The following is a 6,392-nucleotide window of genomic DNA, read 5'->3' as shown; positions in this document are numbered from 1 at the left end:
ATAGTTTTTCTTCTTTAAAATATTTATTTAACCTTGTGAACATATGTCAATTAATTTAAAAGTAACGACAAAAACAGAGATAACATTTTCAAAATTATTATCCTAGAAAATACCTTAGTTGCATAAATGATCCAGGACGAAAAAGGTTGTGGCATTTTTGAAATTATTTTCACATAAAACACCTTAGTTTTAAAAATAAGGAGATATAAAACTATTCCAAATTTCTTATTTTGACAATCGAGATTGAAAATTAAGTGCAAGAATGTTTAGACCTCGATTGTAGTATGACTATATTAATATTACAATCTTAGTACGAGTGCATATATTAAGTTATATATGGTGTATACTATGTACTACGAATATAATTGAATAATGGAAATCATAAAAAAAACATTATACATATTTATAAGAAAGGAGACAATGAACAAATAAAAGAGCACACTAGTTATGGTCCATCTTCGATGTTCTATAGCTTCCACATAACGATAAATTGAAAGAATACATTTAGAGTTGGATACCACAACAGGAAAGGGGGAAACATAAACAAACAAACTCGTCACTCTTGTATAAAGAAACATGTCTTGCATCTATTATTGGAATGTCAAGTTTGATTTCAATATTAAGTAAAACTTATCCATCGAGTTGTATATGTTTTATATATGTGGAAACTACTAAGAAGATATGTAATATAGTTAGCTTGTCTAAAATGCTATTTGAATAGACTTACTTGCTAAACCCATACTACATTGATTACTCAATCAATCTGTATTTGTTGAGTTTCGCTTCTTTGCAAAAGTCTAACAATAACGATCTTATGAGTTCAACTCATCACAATGTTATAAATGTAATGAATACTTAAAGACCAAATTTTTAGTGTTTGCATTTGCTTCATCCAATACTCACATAGAAAAAAGTAGGAGGATATAAAAATACCTACGAATTGAAAAGCATATAACAAGCTCATTTTCATTATAGGACATTTTTTTAGAATTAAACACTTTCACAAAAGTTAATATTATTATATAAAAAATATTGGATTGAGAATTGGATGAATGATTGCAATCAGCGTAATCTTTTTTATTTATATGTGGGTTGAGAAGCGGCCTTGTTCATTAGTATTGCCTCTACCATCTCCATCCCGAATTAGGGAAGGAGATCTACAATTTACTTATTATCTTCTAATATCACTTAATTAAAATTAAACCAACTCATTAGCCAATTTTCAACCACGAAAGGTATAGTCTTGATTATCCTATTGCATCTAAGATGTAATGCCACAAAAATTACTCCATAAATATAATCCCCAAAATTGGGTATTTTTTTTTTTAAATAATGTAACATAAACTTATCATCTTTATATTCGTTTCTTTTTTCGGACATCACTTTAAGTAACATACATTGCAGAAAATAAAAAACCGTTACCTAATGGTAACCAAAAATAATACTATATAACTTTGAATAATACTTCATTTAATAACGGAAAATATCTGAACGAAATACAAGGCAGAAGAAATATTCGCTCAAACTGAAATTATACAAAAGGCTCAGACATCCAACACATCAAAAAGTACCCTACACTGATCTAAGTCGCAAGGGCTTGTATAGGTGTCCCAATCTCCCTCAATCCTCCATGCCCCCTCCTGGGACATCGAGAAGCGGTAACTCCGAATCCTCGCAGAACGATCCATCTGAACAAAACGCGGCCGAAGACAAATATAAAGAAGAGGGAGTATGATATCTAATGAATATTACTCATTGACGGCATGGAATTACACGGAATATCACATCCAGACAGACACGCATAATAAACACAATATATACATCACTTATAAAAATGCACAATGATGAATGGTGTTATAATCTCATATTATGAGGATCAAAGTCCACAATCTCAATATATGAATGTAAAACAGACTCAATTTTCTGCATGGTTCTCGCTCGAGCGAGGGGACTGTCGCTCAAGCTAAAAATCCACCAAAACATAGTCAAAATACCTGTCTTGACTTGCCCGGGCGAGGTACGGTCGCCCAGGCAAGGCTGGCTCGCCCAAGCGAGGTGTTGCTCACCCAAGTGCTATTTAGAACCATTCTTCTCTGTTTCTCCCTCACCCAGGCGAGGTTGGCTCGCCCGGGCAAGGTGGTCTAGTTACCAGGACCATTTTCCTCGCCCTTTTGGGTTACCGGATCGAAACTCTCCGTTGTTTTCGATCCCAATGCGTTTTAGTTTCTCGAGTGGTGTTCCTTCATGGATAGCCACCACCATATTTGATATTTTAAGCAATCCTATCAATCAACTTAAGAAAGTATTCGTACAAAATCCAGGCACACAAAATAATTGTTTACGGGTTTTCTTAATACACAAATATTACTCCAAACTTTTGAGATTGTTTAGGAGATTTGGGTGTCATATTTAGACACCATTATATCACTATGTATTATCCCTCACCTTAGATTGTCGCGCTTGATTTCCTTTACGAGAGAGTGGGTTGGTTGTCCGACTTCGAAAGCTTTGAAACTAAACACACGAAAACAATTTAGTGATTCACGAATTAGATTTTTACATGATAACCCTAAGGTAAAAACATTGTTTTAACTCATTTATGAACTCAAACATTTTCATCCATCTGGTCCAAGATTCATATTTTTGAACCATCATTTATCCTCGAAAGTCTCGTTCCCGATTTCCAACATTTTCAAGGTAAGATTTTCATAAAGTTTATACTCTTATCTCAACCTAAATTTATACTTTCATGAAGACTTTTTAAGCATTACTTCACCATTTCAAGGTAAGTTTCTTAATCAAAGTCCACACTTTTTAAATCAATATCTTCTAAGTTGATCTTACCACTTTAAAGTAAGTCATCTTAAGTAGATTCCAGAATTTATACAATAGTTTCTCATGGTCATTTCAACACATTCTTGTTACTGTTGATCGTATACTTAAACAACCTTTTAACTCAAAGTTTCCTAATCGACATTTTTTCGCAACAACTCATCCACAAACATTTTGGATTTCAAAGTTAGAAACTAAACTTTTCCTAAACACATATAGGTCATGATTTAGACCTAATGCCAAGGAAAGTTTTGATCTTTCAACTTATCATTAAACACTTTAAAGGTTCCTTTGATAACAAAATCATCCTCTTTGAAACACAACCAAACCTCATCATTAAAAATATATTATTCTAAACTTGTCCAAGGCCATGGTTTTTCAAGCCAAAAACAAGTGAAAATAATCCAAACTTTGAATGGTTAGAAAACTCCTCAAAGGTTCCTTTGATGTAAATATCATGAACTTTAACCATGTTCCACTACAACATTTGTTTCTATCATCAAATCCGAAAAACAACTATTTTGCATTTGTTCAAGGCTATGGTTTCTCAAGCCAAAAAACAAATGAAAAGTTTTTACATGGTTCAAAACATTTTAAAGGCTACTTTCAAAATCATCACCTTTAACTCAAATCAACAAAAATAAAACTTTTTAAACCTTAAAAACAACCCCATGAACACAAAGAGTTCATGGTTTCAAAATAACTTTCTAAGCTCAAGAAAATATCTATTTAGAGTTTTGAACATAACAAGAGTTAGGAAGATTTTTAGAACATTTCAACAGTTGAAAATGTTCATAACATACATATAAACGTTGTACTAAAATTCATAAACATCTAATGGTTAGATCTTAAGAAGATGAAGAATAAAAATGAAGAAGAAAATGAACAACTAAGAAGAACTACCTTAAGAGTTCTTAAAATTCTAAAGTGTAGAGAGAAAATGCCAAGGGTTTCCTCCTAAGCTAGGTGTTGGATTTTAACGACAAGAAACCATATTTGAGAGTGAGTAAAGACCAATAGTTCCTTCCAAAAAGTAGATGTGTAAGAGCTAGATGAGTGATTTAAGAGATATTGTGTAAGATGATATGTACTTTATGAATAAACCATGCTCGATTATTGTCGGCTAATACTCTGTCGAATATTCAAAATCTTCCGACTTCGGTTTACGATTAGAACTTCGAAACACATAATTTGGAGTGAAAAATATTTAGAAATGCGTTTTGGACAAACTTGATATCTATACTCACTCGAAATAATGTTTTGAAGCCAATGGCAAAATCGGAATTCGATTCCGATTTACAGAACTCAAAAACAAGTTATTGGGCCGAATTCAGGCGACTTTGGGCCCGACAGCAGCTCAAAAACTTTCCTTCACAAAAAATTATGAAATTTTACCACCAAATAGGAAATCACAAAACAAGACTAACACTCAACTAAAGTTTAGTCTACGTCAATATTGGTTAATTTCTAAAATTAATCGTTGTTAAAATAAATAATTAATAAAACAAACGCAAAAAATTCACGGTGTTACATAAGACACTTTGTAGCTATATAAAATCATGTCATACACCCTAATTCAATATTTAATACATAAATTAAGGGTATAAACTGGTCCATGCAATTAGCAAAAGTACTGTTTAAATATGGGTGTTTTGGGTGCTAATACGTTGTTTTCAATTTATATTTACTTTCATTTAGTTAATGATTTTATCTTTCCAATTAATAAATAGGGTTATTTTTAAAATTAAAAATTAGTTCATGTGTATAAAATTTTAAAAAAGCCATATAAGAAGAAAATAACTAAACCTTCAAAAGATTTATATAAGACGGATTAGACATTAATTTTATTATATACTATTTTCACTTTTAAATCCTTCCTATTTTTAGGATATTAGTTAACATTTCTCTTTTAATTTTTGGATATTTTTTTTATGAATATCAAGTATACCTCAAAAGTGCAATGTTTTTCCTGACCGGTAGTATTACTCTAAGACACACAGGTCTTGTGGCAAAATATTTAATGTGGTTATATGATGTTGAAGTCGACTGTGACGGTTAGGTCCACCTCATCTCATATTTATTTAGTCCTTTGACACATGGATTTATTTTTGTTTACTTTTTATTTATATATGTGCATACTAAAGATTACCGAGTCTCTAACACAAATATAAAATTAACTAATTCTCTCAAAAAATTCTTTAATGTTTGTTTAATGATTTTTTTTACACATACAAGATGGTTTTAAACTTAAAATGTAATTAATAAAAAATGAAATAATTCCTATATCTATAAATAGTATAGAAATTAGTAATTATTAGAAAATAAATTAATAGGAATAAGAATATACACTATGAAAAACATAAAGTTGCTCTCATAAAATTTAGAATATTACAATTACCAATAACAAAACTCAATAGCATTATTAGTCTAGCACGCTACACTACAGGTTAGCATTTTAAAAACATTCCAAGATAAATTAATTGAAAACTTGTTTCATGATATCTATTTGAAAATAGTTTCTACTACCATATGCAAGTTACGCATCTTCTTGACAAGCATTTGGTAAATTGTGAATTTCGGATGAATCACATAAAATAATTTCCATTTTCAAAATTAGTTTATATAAATTTTACATGTATGATAGCCATATTCAAAATTAGTTTTTATTTTGTAAAATATTTATTTAATCTTGTGAACATATGTCAATTAATTTAAAAGTAACGACAAAAAAAGAGATACCATATTCAAAATTTTATCCAAGAAAATACCTTAGACGAAAAAGGTTGTGGCATTTTTGAAATTATTTTCACATAAAACATTCACATAAAAGAACTTAATTTTAAAAATAAGGAGATATAAAACTATTCCAAAATTCTTATTTTGACAATCGAGATTGAGAATTAAGTGCAAGAATGTTTAGACCTCAATTGTAGTATGACTATATTAATATTACAATCTTAGTACCACTGCATATATTAAGTTATATATGGTGTATACCTATGTACTACGTGAATAATTGAATCATAAAAAAACATTATATATATTTATAAGAAAAGGGACAATGAACAAATAAAAGAGGACACTAGTTACAATCCATCTTCGATGTTCTGTAGCTTCCACATAGCGATAAATTGAAAGAATACATTTAGAGTTGGATAACACAATACGAAAAGGGGAAACTTAAACAAACAAACTCGTCACTCCTGTATAAAGACACATGTCTTGCATCTATTATTGGAATGTCAAGTTTGATTTCAATATTAAGAAAAACTTATCAATCGAGTTGTAAATGTTTTTGATATGTGGAAAATGCTAAGAAGATATGTAATATAGTTAGCATGTCTAAAATGCTATTTGAATAGACTTACTTTCTAAACCCATACTACATCGATTACTCAATCAATCTGTATTTGTTGGGTTTCTATTCTTTGCAAAAGTCTAAAAATAACGATCTTATGGGTTCAACTCATCACAATGTTAGAAATGTAATGAATACTTAAAGACCAAATTTTAGTGTTTGCATTTTCTTCACCCAATACTCACATTGAAAAAAGTAGGAG

The sequence above is a fragment of the Lupinus angustifolius genome, unplaced genomic scaffold, assembly GCF_001865875.1.
Source record: "Lupinus angustifolius cultivar Tanjil unplaced genomic scaffold, LupAngTanjil_v1.0 Scaffold_25_331, whole genome shotgun sequence".
NCBI classification, from domain to species: Eukaryota; Viridiplantae; Streptophyta; class Magnoliopsida; order Fabales; family Fabaceae; genus Lupinus; species Lupinus angustifolius.
Note: the sequence above shows the minus strand (reverse complement) of the source record.